The 26,761-nt window shown below is 35.9% G+C and overlaps 1 protein-coding gene across 4 annotated transcripts in view; it reads right to left on the reverse strand.

Moving 5' to 3' along the window:
- LOC106878601 (kelch-like protein 24) overlaps positions 1–23,045 on the reverse strand; it is a 64,074-nt gene extending 41,029 nt beyond the window's left edge. Inside the window, exons 1-2 of one of the 4 annotated variants that reach the window (XM_014927863.3) lie at positions 22,935–23,045; positions 844–1,012 (exon numbers count right to left, since the gene is read on the reverse strand). The gene's annotated coding sequence lies outside the window, so the exon portion shown is untranslated. The remainder of the gene's footprint in view (positions 1–843; positions 1,013–22,934) is intronic. The other 3 variants (XM_014927864.3, XM_014927865.3, XM_014927866.3) reach the window with 3 other exon arrangements.
- Between the last annotated feature and the right edge of the window lie 3,716 nt (positions 23,046–26,761).

The raw sequence follows: 26,761 nt of genomic DNA on the forward strand, positions 1-26,761 counted from the left end.
GACACATGGGGTCTTTCGAGCGGGATCGTTGCCAGTGCCCCTGGACTGGCTCTTGTGCAGGTGACGCATGAGGCTTTTTTTTTTTTTCCGAGCGGGATCGTTTGCCAGTGCCCCCGGACTGGCCCATGTGCGGGTGACACATGAAATCTTTCGAGCGGGATCGTTGCCAGTGCCCATGGACTGGCTCTTGTCCGAGTGACACATGAGGTTTTTCGAGCGGGGTCGTTGCCGGTGCCCCTGGACTGGCTCTTGTGCGGGTGGCACATAAAAGACACCATTTCGAGCGTGGCCGTTTTCGTGCGGGTGACACGTAAAAGCACCCACTACACTCTCTCAGTGGTTGGTGTTAGGAAGGGCATCCAGCTGTAGAAACTCTGCCAAATTAGATTGGAGCCTGGTGTTGCCATCCGGTTTCACCAGTCCTCAGTCAAATCGTCCAACCCATGCTAGCATGGAAGGCGGATGTTAAACGATGATGATGATGATGATGATGACAATGACCAGGCTTCTAATCAAATATTATAATTATTACATTATCATATTTTCTCTAAAATACCAGAGACAATGGAGCTAACATCATATTGATATTGTAAACGAAAATAAAAAAAAGATGAATATATTAAAGAATAGACCAGATTCATACCAGCTACCAGACATCCATTTCAAACATATGTGAAAGCCAAAATCTATGTTAAAAAGCCTATTTTAGACAAAAAGAAATAAAATTAATTAGTGAATAAAATGAATTAGTTGTTAAATGAGTATATTTAATGTCACATGCTCAGAGGTAGGGGATGAATAAAAGATTCATTAAATAGATTTGTAAAATGTTAACCAAATTACCTTCACTATACATTCACGTTACACTGCTTTACAAGGCAATACATCTGACACATACATCATATGGTTTACTTCTGACAGGGTAATCTGCAGACTCTACCGTTTGAAGCAATAATCTTGTTGCTGATCACTGAATGCTGCTGCAGTGAGCCAAAGTTTTGCTGTCAACGTCCTATAAAATAGAAAGCAAATCTTTGCAAGAAAGATTTACAGACGTTTATTGCAGCTTTTCAGCAGCAATAAATGTCTGGATGTTAAGATAGTATCATATAACCGTTTAACTGATGTTCTGAGAGAATAGCATCATCCTCATTTGATGCCGGTTTTCCATGCTGGCATGGGTTAGGTGACTTGATAGGATTTGGCCAGCCAGAGAGCTACCCAGGCTCTAATTGTCTGTTTTGGCATACTTTCTATGGCTGGATGCCCTTCCTAATGCCAACCACATTACAGAGTGTGCTGGGTGCTTTATACGTGACATGGGTGGTTTGTGCGTGGCACCGACGCGAGTGCTTTCCTACACCGCACTGGCACAAGTGCTTTTCTACATCGCACCAGCATGAGTGCTTTCCTACATAGCACAGGCACAAGTGCCTTTTTATATGGCACAGGCACAAGTGCCTTTTTATATGGCACAGGCACAAGTGCTTTCCTACATAGCACAGGCACAAGTGCCTTTCTATATGGCACAGGCACAAGTGCTTTTCTATATGGCACCAACATGGGTGTTTTTAACATGGTACCGTCACCGGTGTTTTTTACTTACATGGCACTGTGAGGAGTGCTTTTTACAGAAAGACACGAAAAAAGTAAATGAGGCGGTGTGAATCCAAGACTACACTATCCAACATCCCTTACTAGGTTTCAAGAGAATTCCTTCTCTGTTCTTTTCTATCTTATGAATTACATGGCAACCTCAGAAGTGCTTGTGGCTTGAAAAAAGCACTCAATACACTGTCAAGTGGTTGGTGTCAGGAAAGGCATCTAGCCTTAAAAACCAAATCAAAAGATGACATTGGAGCTTGATGCAGCCTTGTGGCTTGCTGATTCCCTATCAAACTGTTCTACCCATGTAAAAAGCGGATGCTAAATGATGATGAAGATTTAGCTACAATTTCTAGCAAACAGAATATCTATATGGAGGCTGTTTCATTGTGATTGATTGTTCAGGTGAGACAGGTGTACAAATCATTGATTAAAAGGAAAGACAATGGTAGAAGAAATATGGATATAGAACTGAAGGCTGTGTTGTATGAAACACACTTGTCTGCACAACTGCTGAAACAGATTAAACTTGTCATAATGAGCTAAGAAATCACTTGTTGGCTTGACAACTTCAGACTCATACAGTGCAATACAACTAAAAGAGCCACAATTGAAAAATGAAAAAGCACAAACTAAATGTAGTTTCAGTGTAAATGTGGCAATTCCTTGTTAGGAAGCACCATCTGAGAGCTACACGCTGGCATCAAAGAACATGTGCAAACAGATACATCATTCCAAAAATACCCAGAGAAATTCCACACTCAGGACTTTACAGTTAACATCCTAGGCATGGACGTGGCTGTGTGGATAAGAAGTTTGCTTCCCAATCACATGGTTTGGGGTTTAGTCCCACCTTAGGGAAATGCCTTCTATTATGTCCCCAGGTCAACCAAAGTCTTGTGAGTGGATTTGGTAGATGGAAACTATAAAAAACCTGCTGTGTGTGTGTGTGTGTGTGTGTGTGTCTCTCTCTCCTCATCTTGACATGGCATGGTAGTTGTAAATGAGTATCACTGTCACACACACCCAATGAGTGTACTTCATTCCCAATATTCTGTAAGAACATTTCTGGCCATGGGGAACTATTACCATGCCTAGAAATGGGTGAGGGTTGGTGGCAAGCAGGGCAACCAGCTGCAGAAAATGTGCCTCAATAAACTCCATCCAGCCCATGCAACATGGGAAAGTGGAGGTTAAAACAATGGTGATGGTGATCAAGGGAGCAGAATGTAACACAGGCAATTTAAGGACTAAAAAAGCCATATTCATTATTAAATTGAAACCATCAAACAACAGGTAAGAATTACATGAGGCAAACTGGTTAGTGTAACAATACCATGCTGTACATGTCACAATCCCTTCCCACATATCTGAGCAAAAGATACCAGCTCAACACCTATCCTCCATTTTTTCCTGATGAAGTGTTATTACACCTGGAATAAGACAAAATTTAAACTGCTGCATTGTCTTCCTTCTGTTTTCAGTCTGATATTTCAATTTACATTGTATCAGTTTTTGAACAATTTTGACAAATGACCAAATCAATTTGGTATATGATTGGAACATATTTTAACCAACTTCAGAAGAATGGAAACTAATGTTGATCTGGGTAATATTTGAACTTAGAAGATGGAAACATTCACCTGGCACTCTCTTATTTCTGTAATAACTTTTTATATTCTATAAGAGGAGTAGAAGAAATTTATTATTTCAGGCTTGGCTCTGTATCTTTCTACAAAGTATGAAGAAATGAAGTACTTTTATTAAACCCCCCCCCCAAAAAAAAACCACATAACGAGCTATTAACTAATTTCCCTCTATATTTTACTAGATTGTTCTGGAATCACATACAAATTAAGGCAAACAATGTATACTGCTATTAAAGATGGAACCATTTTGTAATTCTAACTCAACTGGAAAGTAACAGTATTTAGTGAAGCTGAACGAGCCAGTGAATAGATGTAGATTATTGATCTGTAATAAGGTGGAGATCACCAGCTCAGTTACTTAGACTGTTGATAGCAACTAAATGCTATTGTTAATAATTGCCTGGCTACAGCTACAAGAGGAGGGAGGGAATAGGTAATGGGGCAAATAAATGGAGCAAAAACACCACGGTTGGAAAAACACAGCAATTATATTATTGTAAATAGATGATGATGGAGGGCAGAAATGGCAGAGTGGTTTACAAATAAAGTCGTGCAGTATTTAGTTACACTCCTTTATATATGGATTTCAAACTTTGCCTTTCACCATTTTAAGGTTGATAGAATAGGTAGCAGTCAAATATTAAAGGCTGAGAGTAATTTGACTGAGTTCTCTATGATTATTAGAGAAAGAGACATCACCTACTCCCCCACACTTATTTCTGGTCCCTCTGCTCTACCCACTCCTACCTGCCTTGTATCTTGAAGGTCTAGCCTGACCCCTTCATTACTATTTTTATTACTTTCCATCTCCACTCAATCACTCCCACCATCTCTTCTAAAATGTCAGTTGTCATGTAACTCCACCTCAGCAAAAAAACCTGTTCTGGTTCAACCTTTTTCTCTCATACTTTACCCTTCTTTACTCTTCATCACCTAGCATAAAAGTTGTCCCCTTGGTATTTACTAGTAACATGAAGAAAAGTACCCAGTACACACTGTAAAGTGGTTGGTGTTAGGAAAGACATTCAGTCATAAAAACCATGCCAAAGCAAACACTGGAGCATGATGCAGCACTTGGACCCATTGGGTGCTGTAAAACCATCCAACCCATGCTAGCATGGAACATGAATATCAAATGATTATGAGGATGATGAAAGGTGGTAAAAATTTGTCCAGAATCAACTCTAAATATCGGCACACTCACAATTATCTAAGTAATAACATGCTTACACAGGCACATGTAAATGTCTGATCAAGGATAGTTAAGCTTTCTGAAAATATCCAGTGATCTACAGATCAAGAGTTCAAATTCTGCTGCAAGTTATTGTTATGGCTCAGTCAGAGTGAAAAAGGCAGCACTCATGACTTTACTGTATTAACTCCAAGACTGACAAAGAGAAAGGGAGGAAGAGACCTCACCACATAAGTTGTTGGATGCATTATTCTCTGATTGGTGACCTGGCCTGGATACTTGTAATGAAGTGAACATTGTTAAAGGCAAATAAGAGTCAAAGTAGTGATGTTAAACCAGATGAGAGAATAAAAGAATATCACCTGCCTTTGTCATCAAATGTGACAAACTTCCTTCACCAAATGTGACAACTTGCTTGCAGCGTCTTGATATACCTATCTAAGTAACACAATAGAGATAGCCCCACTCCCACCAACAATATCTTCATACCTCCCTTTTCCATACCTTTCTTTCTATTTATATCCATGTAACAAAGACAACTTTTTTTGTCAAGGCACATCAAATCTCCACCTTGTCATTTCCATTTGATAGATGACACCTTCCTCTTCTGAATCAAGGGAACATACGAATGAGATCTGGACTTCACAAGCCTGTCTTAAAGGACAGGAACTCTGAATAAGGACCGACACAGAGTAGCAGAGATTTTCAGTCCTCTTCACAAGGGGCAACCCCTCGTAATGCTGGTGAGATAATAAAATGCACCCTGGTACATTGTAAAGTGGTCGGTGATAGCAAGGGTATCCATGCTCAAAATGGAATAGCAGTCTCTTTAGCGTTGGCAGCATACAACACCAAAGTGGGTTGATCTCTGTTACTAAGTGTAAGATGATATGGACCATGACAATATGACCAAGCACTCAATCCATTCCCTTATGGAAAAGCAGATGTAAAATTGATGTGTTTGTGTGTTCATGTGTGTGTAATTACGATTGAAATAAGGATAATTATACAATTAATGAACTTCATAAAGGAAAGTTAATTAATGCTAGACATAAATAAAAACTGAATAACAGAAGATATTTCTGTTGTAAGTTGCAATAATTTAAATTCCATTGTCTTAGATAATGAAAATGATGTATCATAAAAGCTAGAGGGGGGGGGGGGGTAATGACTAGGTGGAGTGGGGTTATAACTGATTGCCTTGTGCTATTTATTCTGGCTTGCATTCTGGTTTCAAATACATGCAAGGTCAACTTTGCCTTACATTCTTCCAGAGCTGGTATGTAAACTATCAGTTTAGAGTGGTGGGCTGGCAGAATCATTTGAACACTGAATAGGATGCCTTGTGGTATTTCCTCTAGATCTTAGCATTCCAAGTTCAAATCCTGCTATAGACTATTGGACTGGTTGACTTAGTCCATGACCTGTCTTTTAGTGTCTTTAATGGAAATCATTTGTTGCAAGCTTTTTGGCTATGTATCCAGTCTGAGGATACCTTCCTACCCATCTCACTAGTCTCAAGAGGCCCTATAAAGGACTGTGGGCACTGCCCTTCTCTGATTATGTAAAAAAAAAAAAGCTTCAAGGGTCATCAATGACATTTGGAAATTTGTAACACGCTGTGTAATAATAATATATATCATAAACAATATACTTAATAGCAATCCATACCATAAGGAAGCATATGTGATACTTTAAAATTTGTTTCCCTACTGATAATCAATGGCAAGCTACATGTGCGTGTATACACACACGCATGTGTGCACACACTCACACACACACACACATGTACATACGTAAATGTGTGGGTGTAAATGTGTTTACTTCTTGAGACATAAGTTTCTATGTTGCTCTCTATGCAAACAGTAAGGGTGTATATTCAATCTTCTACATGTAAATTATATCAACAATGGTGTACTGCCAACTGAGTAATAAATAAGAGCAGAGAAAGACTTAAAGTCCATTATAGCTAGTCAAGTTGGTTGGAAATGAACTAAAGATACACCAGCAGACACTTGAATTTTCCTTTTCTTTAAATTCTAAAAGCTTTCCATTGGCTTCATATCATGACAGAAGTGGTAGACAGTTAACATTATAATATGATTTAGAGTAAATAAACCAGCAGATTGAATGATAGAAAGAAGTGACAAGATAATATTTGACAGAAGCAGTAGATAATATTATAATGCAATTTAAAGTAAATAACCAGTAATGTTCCATAAAAGAAATTTCATGGATAATAGGTAATCATTTTGATTTTTTGACTTTGTACCTAAATTGTTTGAAATACCTTGCATTATCATGTATAACATGCAGTGTTGCACAACTGCTAAAGGAGCAGCCAGTCTATTATAATCCAATATATTAAGTTTTAATATCATTTTAGATAAGTATAACCAGGGCTGTGTTAAGAGGCTTGGTTTCTAACTATGAAGTCTTGGGTTCAATCCCACTGTGTTGCACATTGGAGCAAGTATCTTCTACTATCAACCGCATTACAAAATATGCCCTTTTTTATTTTTTAAAGATAATTATGTGTTACTTGAGGGAAATATAGTTGTTATTTCTAAAAGGTTGAGTAGCCATGCAGTGGCTCCTTCTTTGACTTGTTTAAGATGTGGTAATAAAGCAATGCAGATAACTGAAACATTATTTTCATGTCATGATTTTTAAAAAATGTTGAGATCAACATTAAATAAATAAAAACTACTTTAAACTGAACTAAGCAGCAAGTTTATTTCAGATTTAAAAAAAAAATCAAGTCAGCTTGTTTTTAAATAGACTGTTGTCAGCACATTGATTTTATTCCAAGGTTCTTTTGTGCGCGGGGGGGGGGGGGGGAAGAGAGAGTGAGAGCAGATGTTATATCCCTTGTGAAATAAATGTAGAAATACAGAAAAACACAAGAGGAAACAGAAAGAAAGGAAATTGACTAGACACTATAGCAATTCTTTGTCACTGTAAAAAAAAAACAAAAAAAACAAAAAAAAAACAAGAAACAATAACTGAATGAGATATCTAAACTGAATAGATGACTGAATGGTCTTTGAAAGGTTTTATATGTTGCTTGTTGAGTTGATGGCCTTAAAAAGCCTATTTCAAAAATGAACACACTAGAGGTAGATTTTCTATTTCTTTGGAGAAGAGATTTTGAATACTTCAATGAAGATGTAGAATCTGCTCCAAGTACATACATGGGGGCCATAGAAATATTTATGAAGACAGTTCAAAACAGGTTTATTGGTCTCTCTCTGTTTGAAGCATTACATGTTTAGGCTATTTTCGTGCTGGTGTTTTAAATCATTGGATGAATCACACACAAGCTGCACTGTACATAAGAATTTTGGCTTTAAGCCATAAACATCTATCTTTAGGAGTTTCTAAGACTACATTATCTAATGTATCTTTTCTTGTTTAAACCTTTCGTCATCATATTTCTGTTGAGATGCTCTGTTTCTTTAAATTGATTTTAAATATAACAAAGAATTTAGTAAATTAACTTAGTTATCATTAAGCTAGTGTTTGGAACATAAACTGTGACTAAGGTTTGGTGGAAGATTTTAATTCAGAACTTTTGAAAACAAGACATTTGTACTATTTCAGGCAGGTTGGTATCAAAAGGGTTAAGATGGTGCTGCTTGATTTGAGAGAAATTTAGCAATTACAAAATTATTGTTGATTAGTTTAGCCTTGATTCAGCAAATTTATAATCAAAAGCATTCTAGTCATGACCATTTCATCTCTTTAGAGGCATTAAGAACTGCATTATCCAATATGTTACTTTCCTTTTTACAAAATAATGGACTGTAGTTTGAAGAAAATTTCGTTACTATTTCTAGCAGTCATGTTGTGGCTCTATTCTTATATGTTGTGCTGTTACCTTACAACTCACAGAACAGTAATACTGTCTTTATAAGATCCTGTACATAACTTGGAACAAGGTCACAAATCTTCTAGGTTTGGTATGGGCTGGATGCTGTTCAGTAGAGATGGATGCTGTTCAGTAGAGATGGATTGCCAAGTATATATTTGGGTAGTTTGAAGATCGTGAAGATTTGCTCTGTGCAGACATGCTGTGAGGCTGAAGATATGATGCAGACAACAGAAACCACATTGAAACATGTTGCCTGATTCTGGCCCACAAAAGAAAGCTCCTGATCTTTTGTTGTTAACCTCAGGCCAACCAGCATATCTACCAAGAAAGGTACTCCAGCTGTCATCAACCAGTCCATTAGAGAGGACTACCTTATCCAATGTTTTCCTTTTTTTTTTTAAGATGGTAGAAGATATTGGAGCTATTTCTAGCAGGCCAATCAACTACATAGGGTTTCTCTGTTTATTCTGGAAGAGAAGTATGCAAATTGGAGTGACATAGTTGGAGACACATTGCAAGTATAACTGAAATGAATGGACTGAAGGATAGCAAATGCATATTTCAAATACAGTCTATGGAAGGGCTAGTAAAGAAGTAGCTAGCTTTGTAGTAATACTCGAAACCATAAAAGATTATGTTGTCAGTAGTCTTGGATGAAATCATCATCATAACAAATTGAAGTGAGTAATAGGCAGGTTGTGGGCAATGAAGAAAGTGGAAACAATACAAATAGGACTGGTACACTTGGAAGTATCACTACTCAACTGCCAATATGGCTCTCAAAAAAAAAAAAAAAAAAATTGGAATAAATATAAAGATAGAACAACAACAAAAATCATCATTGTTTGGAAATGCAAGAATCCTCCACAGGGTTCTTGAAGCATGATCAGTAAACAAGTGTCACCTTCATCTGCTGGCTGTGGGCAACTGACACTTTCCATCATACTCAGCAAAATAAAGCTGGGATTTTTCATGATATAATAGTAATGCTTTCTAATATAGGCATAAGGCTTGAAATTTTGAGGGAAAGGGATAATCAATTATATTGACCTCAGTACTTAACTGGTACTTCTTTTATTGACCCGGAAAAGATGAAAGGTAAAGCCAACATCATGGTGTGTCAATGATTCTGCTAGCTTGTCTCCTTCATAATAAGTTTTCAACTAGCAATGATAACACCTTAGATGTTCATAACTGACAAAAGTATGAACTCATTCGGAAGGGAAGAGAGAGAAATACAAATTGCATCTGGTCTCAGTTCTTGGTTGGAACTAGTTCACTTTACCTAGGATAAGAACAATGAAGATGTTTCTATCTGATCACTTGAACAGCTAGAAATAACAGCCAAATCATAGTCAACAATTTTAAAAGCAGACAGAAGGATAATATGACTCTGGATGCACTAAGACTGAATAAAAGATGAAACGATCATGACCAGAATGTTTTTGATAACAGGAATGCTTTTGAGAAAAGCTTAAATGAAGATAGAGTGAATATGTTGAGCACTTCTGCTCGACAAATCAGGATAAAGACATACATATCCTACATCTGTCCTGCATATGTTTAGTTGTGTTTCAGTGGCAGGTCTTAAACCATTTACCTGAGACATAACATAGAAGTTAATGCTGAAGTCCAGTTAAGATATTTGTTTCAACCACTTAACATCCACTTGAAATAACAATGTGACAAGTAACATTCCCAGATAATCTAGTACCTGTTTTCAGACTGCAAGGTAAACTGACACATTTAGAATTATGTGGTCTACCTAAATACACGACAGTTTTTAAAAAAATGCTTACACTGAGGTTTAACTGAAACCCCCTTTAGCTACTAGTGCAATAACATATATACTCTTAGTAGTTGAGTAACTCATGACAATATGTTCTAGGATGTTGTAGAAATAACAATGCTATCTCATGTATGTGAGAGTTTTCACCAATATGGGTTTTATTTGCATTTTGTTGAGAGCAGAAATATTTTCTGGCTCTAAAACAGATTCCAAGTTATTGGGATGCAGTTTTGATAAAATTATAGATGTGAAGTCATCATAAGAGATTCTCAGAGATTGTGACACCAAGAATCTGTTATAACTTTTCAAAATTTGCATGTTGTTGGTATGTATGGGGACTAAGTTACAAATTAGTTATATTGATATACATAGGATAGTGTTTTGTATCGTTAAAGATGAGATTATTATTTTCCTGTTGGAAAATGGTTTTGAGATACCTATCTATGGATGCAGCATGAGGTATTTAGGCTTTATGTTCATGACACTTGCACCCAAAAAGTTAGAGAAGTGGAAGATGGTAACGTTTGCATAGGAGGGTAAGTGTTGTTAGAAGTGATAGCAGGTAGGTAATTATTGCATAGAAGAAAGAATGTAGGTAACATCATAAAAATTTGTGGCACAACAGAGTAGGTAGAATATGGGTTGGAGAGGGGCCTATTAGCACACAGTATGTCAAGAAATGAAAGACAAATGTAGACCATATGCAATCAACTTAGTGAGGAAATTTCTATGGCAGACATGTTAAAACCTTTGTTGATACTAAGGATAACCTGAAATTCTCAAGGGTGAGGGATTATTGATGTGTGATATAGGAGAACAAGCCATGAGTGCAATCACTAAGAAGATAGGTCAAGAAGATGAAGGATGTGGTTGTTAATAGCTGCTTGCATAACTCCTATGGTGTTAAAAACCAGTGCGGTAGTTTGAGCAAGTAGTATCATTTTAACCAGGTTCAAGTGAGAACCACTGATTCTGACAGCGGTAATAAAGAGCTTCTCTGTCTGTATAACAGGAACACATTTTTAAAATTATTGGCTCAGAGGAGGCACAGCATTGATGGCCTTTACTACATGTGGATTGGTGTAGTTGATGTTCAAATCAAATGTAAGTAAAAGTTGTGAAGTGAATCTCAGCCAATAAGGTTAGAATATATACAATTGTTGGATAGTAACATTTGGAATGAGCCATTGGATTTACTGTACAAAGCTGAGAAGAGGTCTAAATATAAAGATGAATGTGAAAATAACTAATTAATACTTCTAAAATTGAACTGGTAATAGGAACATAATAGGTGAAGTGTCAGAAGTACAGTGCAGATGAGATAGAGATATATCAAACAAAAGTTGGAATGGGATAGATACATTAAATGACACAGAGAAAGGTAGCATACTGAAAATGCTTTTAGTTTAGTAAACCAAGAGGGTGTTCCAGAGGAATGATATTCTGGGAAAGAAGGGTGACGATCAGAGAAAGGACTAAGAGGTTGGACAAGACCAGGCAGTTGCAAGGAGCAGATGTAATTAAAGTAAGATTAGAAAAGGTAGAGAGAAGGGTCAACACATCTGTGGGCCAGAGGCTTTATATCAATCAGTCAGGTGGCCTTTTCTGAATAGTGAGATGAGATGATGATGATCATCATTTAACATCTGTTTTCCAGGCTGGCATGGGCTGGACAGTTTGACCAGAGCTGGTAAGCTAGAGAACTGCACCAAGCTCCAGTCTGATTTGGCATGGTTTCTACAGCCGGATGCCCTTCCTAATGTGCTGGGTGCTTTTATGTGGCACTGCACAAGCGCATTCATGTGGCACTGGCATGAGTACTTTGGCACCAGCACAGGACTCTTGCAGGCCATTGGAAAGTGGCCTTAACACTTCTGCAGTGGAGTATGGGTCATGTCTGCCATTGCAGCAGCATCCTAGATGTGGAAGTAATATACTGGCTGTCAAGAAAAGGGCCATTTGTTGGATATGATATGGCTATGTTAAGGATATACTCTTACCATTGTTTTAGTATAAAATATAAAATACAGGACACCACTTCAGTATATGAAATATATTTGGGTACTTGAAATATTTTTCTGTACACGAGAGTCAGTAAACAAAAGAAAGTTTAAAGAAAGTCATGTGAAAAATAATTACTATTTGCTGATGAGAACATCACTAGTTTCCTCAAATTCTACTGCTTTACTTGAATGATAATTAGTTTTTAGAAGCATAGAGATCCATAATAAATGTCAAATAAACTAAAAAATGGCATTCCAGTTTTAGAACAAAACATTACAGATTTACAGAGACTTCAATTAAGATATTCTTGCAACACTGGTTAATTTATTTTTGTATATTAATGAGGTGTAATTGTGAAAGTTTATTAAATATTTGTACAGTGGTTAAAAAAAAAAAAAAAAAAAAAACTCAATTATCAACTCAACAATAGGGCAAGGAGAACATACCTTTGGCATACTAAAATATCTGGGGTCTCACATAATGTAGTAAGTCAGAAAACTTTAGTACAATAAGTAGGCAAAAATTCCCTCTAGGGTAGCTTAAAATCTAAAAACAAAGGATGTAATTCTAATACCAAACAAAGATTATTTTAGAAAATATAGTCAATGTAAATAGGCATGAATCTTGTCTTTAATGGAAACTAGTGTAAAGAGTAGACATCTTTTGACCTTATTAAAACCCATCAGTAAAGCATATTCTTCTCAGTAAAACATAGAAGCAACTAGAGAGAGAGAGAGAGAGAGAGAGAGAGAGAGAGAGAGAATGCAAAGACCCTGATTATGAATATCAACATGATACCTCAGGAAAGTGTTTTGCATATATAGATATCACACACAAACCTGTACATACAGTTGAGTCTCACTGTAATATAGTGCATTGCAAAACTTTGAATAACTTCAGTTTACCTATGCTATGAGTAAACAAAAATAAACTTCTTCTAGGTGTTTAAAAATCTAAAAACAAAACAAAAGAGATAACTAATCATATCAGCCAATCAAAAGTTTTAGAAAATTTAGAGCTTATCAGTTACATAACTGATATTTATAAAACTGACATATTCACAATATAACATCTTTGATAAACAAGTAATCTAGTAATCTAGGGAAGTTTCAAAGACCAGCTTGCAAGACAAAATCAACAAAGATATTTTAATACAAAATAAAAAAAGAAAGACTTGTAGTTTAATAAGGTCATGAAGAGCAAAACAGCCACACGGCCAAGGACACTGTTTAATTCTAATAGACTTCCTGTATGTTTAAAATAATTTTTGATATAATGAAAACTGTTGAGGAATGTTTAGAGAATATCAGTAACTAAGAATTTGTATATATTATGCTAGTGTTTACCAACTGAATAATTTATAGTACAGTCAAATGTCAGCAAAATACTTTTGTAATTTTAATTTGACGAGCAGTCAGATGATATTCTGATAATATTTTCACAGCTACGGACATGAAATTGCAAAACTTTTACTCTAGTTTATGACATAGTTCAGAGGTTCTCTAACTGGTTTCTTACTGTGGACAATTTTCACTTACTGAATATTTTCATGGACCACTTGAGCATAAAAATCAATGGGATTAAACCATAAATTAAATAGAACATATCCAACATCAAATAATGCAACTCATTGGGGAAACAAAATAAACAAATACACAAACACATACCGATAAACCCTAACATTTAAACATTGCTACTCTAATACAAATAACAGATGATTTTTCTGTGGACTACTGAATATCGTATCATGAACCATCGTCAGTAATGACAACACATAAATCTCTCTCTCTCTCTCTCTATATATATATATATATAAGCAATGTTAAATCTCTGAACGAGGTATTAACAGTAACTGCACGATAAAGTGAAGTATATTTGCCACTTAAATGTGGCTGACCCCGAGGGGTGGATGTTACTGTTGCTTTTAGCCCCAAGAGGACATCTCCTCCAGCTGGCTATCGACATATATATATATATATATATATGTATATATATATATATATATATATATATATTTAAAATTATAATACAGGGTATCTAAGAGATACTGCCACTTTGATATTTTTACTGGTTTATTTTGTCTTCGTCTTCACTCCTTGTACTATGTGGACATTTATTGTGGTTTTAGAGTCAGAATTTGACTGCTATTTTTCAGCGTGGCGGTACCTCTTAGATACCCTGTATTATAATTTTAAATAATTATTACCTTTGATGGTTTTTATTCCTATGCTGGCCACTTGATAAGATCAATATTTTAAATAACGATCTTATCCTTATTTATGTAAATATATATATATATATATATATATATGTAAATATATATATATATATATGTAAATATATATATATATATATATATATATGTAAATATATATATATATATATATATATATATATATATATATATATATATATATATATGTATCAACCCATGCTAGCATGGAAAGCGGACGTTAAACGATGATGATGATGATGATGATATGATACAAACAAGGTGATATTTTTTTTCTTCAAATGCAGTGTTGCCATTGCATCACCATTAATAATGGATAACATTACTCTCACAAGGTGGAAAAAATCATCAACAAACAGCCCCACCTTGTAAGGATAATATTACCCCTTAATTCTGCTGTTTTAAGGGCAACACTGCATTTGAAGAAAAAGAATATCACCTTCTTGTTTGTATCGTACAATACACATTCAACATTCCAAATAAAAACAAATGTAGTGGTTGTTATATTCTTTTATTCGCTTCAGTCATTTGACTGCGGCCATGCTGGAGCACTGGCTTTACTCAAAAAAATTGACCCCAGGACTTAGTCTTTGTAAGCCGAGTACTTATTCTCTCGGTCCCTTTTGCTGAACACCAACATTGGTTGTCAAACAATGGTGGAGAGACAAAACAGACACAAACACACACACACACACACACACACATATATGATGGGCTTCTTTCAGTCAAATCTACTCACAAGGTTGTGGTTGGCCCGAGGTTATAGCAGAAGACACTTGGACTGAACACGGAACCATGTGGTTGGTTAGCAAGCTACTTACCACACAGCCACTCCTGCACCTATATATATACACACACATATAATTTTAGGAAAACAGAAAAATTAAAGTTGAGATATTCATAACTTTTCCAGAGGTAATGAGAAATAGAGATGAAGTAAAATGGTTGAACTGGGAGTTAAAACTGTTACAGATTCAGTTTTCTGAAAGCTTGTATTAACTCTACCTCATTCACTGTAACACGAGTAGACAAACAGTAAAAATAATAAATAAATGGACTATGTCCAACCAGCCTGTACCTCAAACCTTTCCCGACCGCACACATTATAAGTACTAAAGCAGTTATATTATTACAGACTCAAACGTATAAACACAGTAAGACAGAAACCTTTCAAGTTGGAAAACACTTTAGATGCCAGGTGAACAATTTATGACAGCTGCCTTTTTCAATATAACGAATTTGTGCAAAGACACATTTAATCAATCCCAATTATCTACATACATCAACAACAGTCAAGCAAATGTTTCTACCACCATACATTGCCAAATAGGAGGACTATATTCTTACACAAGGAACAAACCAAATAGTTATAACAGAAATGTAGCCTTATTATTTTAAGATGAATCATAAGCACTTGAAGCACGAAAATGTTGGAACTACTCCAAGTACAATATTACTCAACTTCATTGAATTACATAATTCCACAATGTTACAATATCAACAGGTTGGTGCACTTGGATATTCCACATACATATACTCTTTTCATAGAAATGTATACAACTATTTATCATCATCATCATCATCCTTATCATTTAATGTCCGTCTTCCATGCTGGCATGGGTTGAAAGGTTCAACTGTATCCAATGAGCTGAAGGACTACAACAGTATATTCTAAAAAACCACTTACCATTCATTGTTTTATTACTAAGCGCATTAAATAGTTAAACTCATCCCATTTTAACACAAAATCTGCACTGGAAAGCATATTCCCCTGGTAAATAGTACCAAATAGACAAAGGAGCTCTCCTGTTCTATGTGCATACATCTTGTATTTTTGCAACATCTACTACCTGATTCTCTTGGATGCATTGAGTGTTATGTTGTAACTTGATAGAATGCATAGTCTGGATAAATTAAATAATGTCCCTATCAGTGTAGCGGTTGATATTTCAACTTTTTTTACAGCATATAACTGTGTGTGTGTGGTGACACATATCCAGTCCACCAGGGATATTTAACAAGAAACTTGCCTTCAGATATGCATCATCCTGAATATATACCATGCAGTACAGCTGTTAGTTGGGTGACAGTTGTGACAAGGTAGATCTGTCTGACTAATAGGAAATATAATATAGAACAATGTCGAGAAATTCATACAAATCAATAAATTGACTTTCATCCTAAACTAATGCTTGTTCTCTGAAATACATAATATGCCATTTAGAGTTAGTTTTGGTAAAAAAAGCAAGGAAAAGATTTTAGATGACTTAAAATCCTTGAATGTCAATGGTTTTATGTTAAATTCTGTCTAGCAGTAAATGCTCTTTATATCTCAAATTAAGTTTTAAAAATATATAATTTGTTGGATAACTGTGTTGAATACAATGTTATATGACAAAATAAGGGATTAGTATACCACAGACTTTATTGAACAAATAACACTGCAACACAACATTTGGCTTAAATAATGGAGATAACTCATCTATCATGTGATACACTAATTATCACAACATTCAAACTCATTCAAAGAAAAAGAAACAACAAAACAAAACAAAAAACAATGAACCATGAGATTGTAAAATTAGCAAAAACTTGCAGCACCAAATAATTCCAATTTGGAAATGGAGTTTGTTTCTACAATGTAACATAAATCACAAATTAAGTCTTTCAAGGTTGGTTTAGTAGTTCTGCTTCAATGACAAAGCTTATCAAAAGAAGTGATAAGAATGGTAGAGTTCAGTGGAATAATTTTCACAATCTCTGCTACTCAAAGAGTCTACCTCTTTAGAAATAGCTTAAAGATCCAGGAATCTGGAACTGAGTCAGCAATTGTCAAGTCTGATTCTGCATGCTTAATTATTTTACCATATGTTGGGCATAGTGACAATTCACAAAACAAAATAGTGTCTACTACTCCAGTACTTTTTTTAAACATAAGTAAACTTACAATAATTCATCTTTCTCTACTAAAGGATCAGTGGAGGTGCAATGGCCCAGTGGTTAGGGCAGCAGACTTGCGGTCATAGGATTGTGGTTTCGATTCCCAGACCGGGCGTTGTGAGTGTTTATTGAGCGAAAACACCTAAAGCTCCACGAGGCTCCGGCAGGGGATGGTGGCGAACCCTGCTGTACTCTTTCACCACAACTTTCTCTCACTCTTACTTCCTGTTTCTGTTGTGCCTGTAATTCAAAGGGTCAGCCTTGTCACACTGTGTCACGCTGAATATCCCCGAGAACTATGTTAAGGGTACACATGTCTGTGGAGTGCTCAGCCACTTGCATGTTAATTTTACAAGCAGGCTGTTCCGTTGATCGGATCAACTGGAACCCTCGACGTCGTAAGCAACGGAGTGCCAACAACTAAAGGATCACTTTTGTGTATGTGTACATATCTTCTAATGCTAGGGCCAAGAAAAACTAGCCCAAAAAGTAGAAAAACATCAAGTAAAGATAGCTACTAAAAAGATAGAAATGATCATCAGTAGCTATTGTGAGCAGAGAATGAATTAAATGAAGTACTTCTAAAAGAACATTCTCCTAACAAGATCCTAGAAGATTTTATGAGATAAAAGCTAACAACAATGAGCTCCTTGTTGTTTGATTGTTTTTCCTGCATTGCTCATTTCTTCTAACTTGTCAAATTCTAAATTACAATGAAAAAAAGAACATCTTCCCAAAGAAATTCTGGAAGATTCTACAACTTTAAAACTAATGATACTGATATCTATTCTGTGATTGTTTCTCTGACATTGCTTATGTTCTCTAGGGTTGTAAGGCGTGGCTCTGTTTTACCCAATTCTTTGTTGTTTTAGAAGATTCCTCACTTCAACAGGAATAGAGCTCCTCTATTGATATGGAAAGCACTAGGTGTTCCAATTAAAGAAGATAGCTCTTTGAGATAGCTAATAATGGTTCAACAGGTGATATCAAATCTTTACATTGTGCAAAAATTTTCACATACCTGAGTGAAACAATTGATCATGCAGACATTGATTAAATTTCTAATCTGCTTCAGCAGGTCAGCACATTTGTGATAAAATATCAGTATATATACACTCTTCTACATTGATAAAAAAATTGTCAAAACTACATGAAGGAAGTTTGACCCTCCAGTGTAATATTTTATTCGTTTACTTTTTATCAATTGAGTTCTTTGTAAATAATGTAAAATGTCTCAGTAGGAGATAATATTACCATCTACATAAGAAGAACTCAACTTCTTGACAGCTTCTTTCTCAACAGCACAATACACAATAAAAGAATACAACAGAAGAATAAATTATAGATTATGTCCAACTAGGCTAGGCTTCCAACCTATTTATCACACCTCGTAAGTTCTAAAACTATCATGGGCAAACTGTGGCCCATGGGACTTTCTGAATGGCATACTTAACAATAAATTACCTTGGATATCTTAGTGGTGCAGTCCACTTGATGGAGAGCTGTGTCTCATGCAGCCTGCCTCTCAAAAAATGGTTGTCCATGTCTTTTCTAAAATAATCCCATAATTACAGACCTAAACACATACACCCTGTAGAACAGAAGGTTTTAAAGTTGAAGAACAGGTCAGGTATAAGGTGCACAATTCATGACAGTTGTCTTTCAGTTTGACCAATCTGGTCAATAGCGCATTTAATCAATCCTTATTATCTACACATAATAACAGTCTGGTAGTGTTCCTGTTTCCACACATTTCCACCTTTCACTTTTTGAGAGGGCACAGCAGAAAAAGTCACTAGCATGCCCTCTTTGTGTTGCAGCTTGAACAGTGTTTGGTCTTGATTGTAAATGGAATGGAATTGTTACTAGCATGGAGACGAGCACTTTTCATATTAATTTCTACTTTTTCCTAAAGTAGAAATAGCTTCTTGAAGAATGGGAAAAGTGGTACATAACATAAAAGGTCTTCCTTTATAAGAAGAATGTATCATCCATTTGCAATAATAAACTAGCAACCCAGTGTTTTATTTTCTAAAGTTCCTTTTTAGAAGTAGGCACTTTAAGGTATTTAAGAAAAAGTAACCTATAAGAATCAATTGATATTTTTTAGTCTTTAATGTAACAACCAAGGAATCTGACATTTCATTTATCAGAAATACACTTTTTTTATTGGAAAAGGTCAAGATATTTTACACAAGACAGAAATGATCTTCAGTAGAGTTATCACATACAATAATAGTTTGAAATTTTCGCACAGGGGGAGCAGTTTTGGGAGGGAGAAGAAAGTTAGTTACACTCACCCCCAGTACTTGACTGGTACTTATTTTATCAACCACAAAAGGACGAAATGAAAGTTGACCCAAGAATGTAAAAAAAAAGGACAACGGCTGCTAAGCATTTCGATAACATATGCTATTATTTCTGGAATATTGGTTTCAAATTTTGGCACAAGGCCAGCAATTTTAGGGATGGAAGGCAAGATAATTACATTGACCCTCAACCCAGTGTTCAACTAGTACTTATTTTACTAACCTTGAAAAGATGAAAGGTAAAGTTGACCTCAGAAGAATTTGAATTTGGAACATAAAGATGGACGAAATGCCACTAAGCATTTTGCCTGGCATGCTAACGATTCTGCAAGCTCGCTGCCTTCTTATGTCTGGAATACTAGCAACACATACAAGGCTTAGACTACGTGAAAATAGAACACAACATTTGGAAAAGCAGTATCACAAGTCATAACATTGGACTTAGTTCAACAGTATGATAACATTTATAACGAGGATAACTTCTTAAATTCTACTACTTACAAAACAGGACACCAAACAGAAACTTTCAGCAGCTGATTCTCGAAAGTGATTTTGTGTGTATGTGGGGAGTGTAGACACAAGCAGAAAAAACACCCAGCAAGAAATGCCATGTGTCACAAGTGTGAGACAAAAGCTAATTTTTCTTGTGCAAGTCATGTACAAAAAGGCAATATATAGGACTCCTTTTCTTTGCGATAATGTTACAGTTTGAGCAATCTTTTTGATCCTAATTATAAATAGAATGTAGTTGTCAGTAGCATGGAGTCAAGCATTTTCTACAATGACCAATACTTGAAAGTAGTAACAACTTCTTGATAATTGGGAAAAGTGCTGTCATTAAAAACCTTTGGTATACAGACCCCTTATCATAACTACTTACATGTAACTTGAGAGTGAAACTCACTTGTCAAGTGATGCATCATTGCTAAAGGAAGAAAGAATCACAAAACAAAATGCTGAATTTCTGTATTTAACCACTGAATGACTTAAGTTGAGAGAAAAAGAAGAAAAAAAAAAACAGAAAAGAAGACAGACAGAAATGAAAACTATTCGAAAGGGGGTTAAATCCGATAGTCAGATGTAACTTCACAACATAACATAAAGAATACTAACTGTATGTTGAAGAGTGCAAATGCTCTAATACAACACTACTGAGTATTTGAAAGTATCATCTGAGGTAACTGGGTAGACACTGCTCAACATTAGAGGAAATAAAATTGCATGTGGATCAATAATATGCTCCGATTACTGGAACATTCATGTGATAAAATAGATATATTGCTGCATGTCTGTCCTGTATTGGCCACATCAGCCACCAGCAAGCTGATTTGAACAGTCTCTTTCTTAAGTTTTCATTTTAGCAGACAAGCCACGATGAGAATTACTATGGGAATTTGGTCATTGTATTGTGAACCACAATAAGAATTCCATCAGTTCTGCTAACTGCCAGGAACATACACAAATTACCAAGTCGTTTTAGTTTTATGGTATGGCATAAAAGTGAAGTAAATGAATGGTGCATCTGAAGAACTTTTCAATAGTTACTTGCAAGAATTTTTATGGAGATAATACAAGGATAAATATGAACATAGTGAAAAATAAAAATTGCTATTCATAAACAATATGTTCTATTACAGCTGTTCCATAATATCACGAAATTTGATCATTGCCCCCCCCCCCCCCCCCACCAATTCCTTCAACTGTTTAAGATATTCATTGCTGAAATCATTATTATTATCTTTCGAAACTGAAGAATAAAACTAAAGTTTCCGAAACTAGAAGGAAAGCACCAGTTTGAATTAAATTAAAGTCTTATTTATTCTTGTGTTTGAAAAAGTGACAATAATGTTAATTGAAATGCTTCTCTGTTTGCTAGAAATAGCTGCCAAATCTTCCTATCATAATACCCTCTCATTTACAGCAACAATTCTAGACACTCCGATGCATCAGAATTGCACCTAAAATATCCCCTATGACAAACAAACTGGCTGCAGTACAGCTTAAAAAACAGAAATCTTCCATAACCGTCAAACTGATGCTAACTAAAAGTTTGAGAAAGTGAAAGTGGCACGCTATACTTCAAGATTATCAATGCCAGTGTTCATTATCCCTACAATTAATATATAAATACGTTTAGAAAAACACTAAATTGAGATTTATCACTGTTTTTTAATACTTTTAAAATTCGCACACATAAAAAATTAACCGTGCCCTTTATGTAATTTATAAAGTATTAGGTTGAGATTCCTTATTGTAGTTTTTATTTTGTTTAAAAAAAAACAAATAACGTTTTTTTATTTTAATTTTAAGACTCTGAATAGCCGATGCTCAAAATATTAGTATACTAAGACCATTTGAAAAAAGAAAAAGAAAAAAGCGTAATAAACAAGTGGGAGGAGATTTATAAAATCCATGCTTCAGAGATTAAATGTCAAAACAAAACGTAACCTAAAGAGGATATATTTTCGAAATAAATTTATCTGCTTGAAAACTATCTCTCACGTAATACGGACAGCAAAGAAAGTCTTATTGTCATGAAACAAATAACGGAAAATAGAATTTGAGATACTGAATTATCAATATCATCACAATAATATATAAAAACAAATTTCAAACTTTTAATTATTCCCAAAATTTCATTTTCTACGAGGTTTATTTTAATGTTTGTCTCGATTCGTGTTGCGGCAGGTTAGGTATGTTTGAGTTTTAAGCAAGATTTATGTATGTTTTAAATAACAATTAAACAAATAATATTTTCTTATAATCATTACTAGTTAAGGAATCATTTAACAAGATGTCTTCATTGAATATTTTAGTAAAATACTGTCTTAAAAGACAGACAACATACAAACGTTGCAATTACGTATAATCTACAGAAAGTATAGAGAGAATGTTTTGATCTTAGCAGAAACATTGAAACAACGAAGGAATATATTTATGGGTGTATTTATTAAAAAAAACTATATTTAGATAACAGAGTCTGTCATTTTTATATTAGAAAATTAAGTGAAGTGTCCCGAGTGAGATAGTCTACGATCGAATAAGAATAAAGATATAATTGAATTGGAGATGCTTAGTGGAAATGAAGTGAAATAGAGGAATTAACTGACAAAACCTGGGTTACTGCATTATATTAAGAAGTAGGGTGATTTGCCGACAGTAAACAGCAAGCAAGGCTTATAATATTAAGGTTATTAACACGACACGACGATAGAAGTGTAGAGAAACATATGTGTTAGTAGCAGAGAATGCGTTATTATAGTGAGCAAAAATAATTCCATGGTATTGCTGAAATACTAACAAAAGACAAGTAAAGTAACAGAAAAGTCTAATACTTACTAACAAGAGGAATTATTTGAAGTTTAGTCATTTGTTCATCAAGTCGCTTGGTAGTTTTATTACAACATCGTTTGGTCCCATCATTAAACTGCGAGAGGTTACATCACCAGGGGAGATAACTTATAGGGTTGCCAATTTAGCATATTTTATGCTAGATCTAGCATTTTTTTTTTCAGCATTTAGCAGAAAATTTTTGAATCTAGCATTTAGCTGGGAAAATAGTAGGTTTAAAATTCTATTTAGCCTGAGACTATAGCAAAAGCTACTCACCCAAGGTGCCATACAGTGGGACTGAACCTGGAACCATGTGGTTGGGAAGCAAACTTCTTACCACATATACATGTGTGTGTGTGTCAATGTTAAAGATGTGAAATTGTAATGATCTTTTGGACATTGACTGATGAGGAATAAACACCAAATTTTCTGTTTGTTATGTTTTTGTAATATTTCTGTTTGTTGGGTTTTTGTTGAATTTTTGAAATATATATATATATATATATATATATATATATATATATTGCGTGAAAAAGTGCCACACCCTAACAGTTGAGTGCGTGAAAAAGTGCCACAACCTAACAGTTGAGGGAACCCGTGGAAGAGGTAGGCCCAGGAAGACCTGGGCTGAGGTGGTGAGGCAAGACCTTCATACATTGGGCCTCACCGAGTCGATGACTACTGACCGAGACCTTTGGAAATGTGCTGTGCGTGAGAAGACCCGGCAAGCCAAGTAAGATCGTTGCCAGTGCCCCTGGACTGGCTCTTGTGCGGGTGGCACATGAGATGCACCATTTTGAGCGTGGCCGTTGCCAGTACCGCCTGACTGGCTCCCGTAGGATTTTCGAGTGAGATCGTTGCCAGTGCCCCTGGACTGGCTTGTGCGGGTGGCACATAAAAGACACCATTTCAAGCGTGGCCGTTTTCGTGCGGGTGACACGTAAAAGCACCCACTACACTCTCTGAGTGGTTGGCGTTAGGAAGGGCATCCAGCTGTAGAAACTCTGCCAAATTAGATTGGAGCCTGGTGTTGCCATCCGGTTTCACCAGTCCTCAGTCAAATCGTCCAACCCATGCTAGCATGGAAAGTGGACGTTAAAACGATGATATATATATATATATATATATATGTATAAATGATACAAAATGGGACAAGGACGCAAAACATCCAGACAGTTAGGTGAAACAAGAAAGGGACAAAACATACAGATAGACGATAAAAAGAAAACACAGACAGGTCATTCGGAGTTTTCTCTCTTCAGTCGAGATCTAGGTTATCCTTGCAATTTCGGCTGGTTATTCTCGATATTGCTCCAGAATAGTCTACGCAAATTTCAGGAAGCTCCTACCTCTGCTGACAACTAAGGGCCTCTTGCTCAGGGTGAAAAGTAGACTGTATGATGCATGCGTGTGAACTGCCATGCTATATGGCAGTGAAACATGGGCCATGAATGCTGAGGATATGTGTAGGCTTGAAAGAAATTAAGCTAGTATGATCCGCTGGATGTGTAATATCAGTGTGCATACACAACAGAGTGTAAGTGCCCTGAGAGAAAAGTTGGACATAAGAAGCATCAAATGTGGTGTGCAAGAGAGATGACTGCACTGGTATGGTCATGTGTTATGTATGTATGAAGACAGCTGTGTGAGGAAGTGTCACTCCCTAACTCCTGAAGGAACCTGTGGAAGAGGTAGACCCAGAAGACACGGTATGTGATGGTGAAGCATGACCTTCGAACATTGGGCCTCACAGGGGCAATGATGAGAAACCGGGACCTTTGGAGATATCCTGTGATTGAGAAGACCTGGCAACTAAAGTGAGATCACAACCACGTATGTCCGGCCCTGTTAAGAATACCCCTGATGTGTCGGGTGATATGATATGCTTGAGAAGATCTGTTGAGCCAAGTAAAACCAATATTGTAGCTGTGGCTAGTGCCCCCTGACTAGTTCCCATGCTGGTGGCATGTAAAAAACACCAACTGATCATGGCCGATGCCAGTACCTCCTGACTGGCTCTTGTGCCGGTGGTATGTAAAAAGCACCATCCAGACGTGGTCAATACCAGGCCCACCTGACTGGCTCCCATGCCGGTGGCACGTAAGAACACCCACTACATTCTCAGAGTGGTTGGCGTTACGAAAAGCATCTAGCTGTAGAAACATTGCCAGATTAGATTGGAGTCTGACGCAGCCCTAGCTCTCCAGACCTCAGTCAAACCGTCACACCCATGCCAGCATGTAAAACGGACGTTAAACAATGATGATGATGATGATGATGATGATATTCATATATATATATATATGTATATATATATATATATATATATATATATATATATGCAAGAGAGTTAGGGGTTGAGGATTCAACCCACTAAGGGATAGTATCTATCCAATATACTACTGGGAGGGTACCCAATTATTGTTACACTAGTGTTATACCAAGTGTAATAAGTGGGAGCGGGTAAAGGGGGGGGGGTTACCCTCTAATTGATATATATATATATATATATATATATATATATATATATATATATATATATATTTATATTTATATATTTTTATATATATTTATACATATATATATACAGAGAGGGGGAAACATATATACATGCTCACATGCATATGTACATAAGGGTATATACACACATATTCATCATGACCACTATAGTTATGACCATCATATTTATCATCAACATTATCATCGTTTTATGAATCATTTATTATCTGAAAGTGTGTCATGTCAACACTCAGTTCAGTCTTGTGATATCTTTTCTGTAATTTTTTAAAGCTGACCTTAAAACTTTTTCTTATGTCTTCTTACATGACAGAATATAGCTTTTGTTTTTTGTTGTTTTTTTTTTCACCCTTTTTTCGTCATCCATTCTCAGTACATGTCCATATGAGAGCAGTCAGCCTACCTACTCTACAAGCTTAAATGTTCTCTGTATTTCATGTAGAATAAAAAATTACACACCCAATAGATTGCATTCACCTTATTTCCCTCTATCATCCACAGATTTTTCTCATTCAATGCCAGTGCATCACTATATGCAGTATCAAATCATACACTTAACACATACTTCATAGTTTACTTTAGCACAGGATGAACCTTTGTTATCAGGAGTAAACTCTCAATAAACTCCTCTATACAATATATATCATCATCAATGTTATAATGTTCAATTTTCCATCCTTGCATGTTCAGATAGAATTCGTTGAGGCAAATTTTCTATGGTTTGATGTCCTTCATGTCATCTACAAGCAGCTATTTCCAAGCAAGGTAATATTTCCCCATGGTCAAACCTATTTCCCTGACTGGTTGGAAATGAAAGACATTGCTTGTATTACAGTGATGTTTATTTACAAATATCATACAATGTCAAGACAAAGGACACACACACACACTCTCTCTCTCTCACACACACACACACACATGCACACATACAAGTACACATACACTCACACTCACACACACAACTGTTGTCTTTCAGTTTTTATCTACAAAATCCACTCACAAGGCTATTGTCAGCCCAGAGCTATAGTAGAAAACACTTGCTCAGGGTGCTGTATGGTGGGAGTGAACCCAAAAACCATATGGTTAAAAAGTAAGTTTCTTAGCCATTCTGGGTTGGCCATCATTTGCACAAATCTGTAAATGTTTTGGTCACTGATTTTTATATCACACGCCGTTTTGGTTTGACTTAGAACATTTAAAGTATTCATTATTGAGGAGGCCAAATCAAATTGAAACACTGTGTCTGGCAGTCTACTGGGGCATTCTAAGTGAAGCTCTGTGTTTTTAACACACAAGTCTTTTTGAGAAGTTGCTCT

Source organism: Octopus bimaculoides, chromosome 4, assembly GCF_046866305.1.
Source record: "Octopus bimaculoides isolate indiv1 chromosome 4, ASM4686630v1, whole genome shotgun sequence".
Lineage (NCBI taxonomy): Eukaryota > Metazoa > Mollusca > Cephalopoda > Octopoda > Octopodidae > Octopus > Octopus bimaculoides.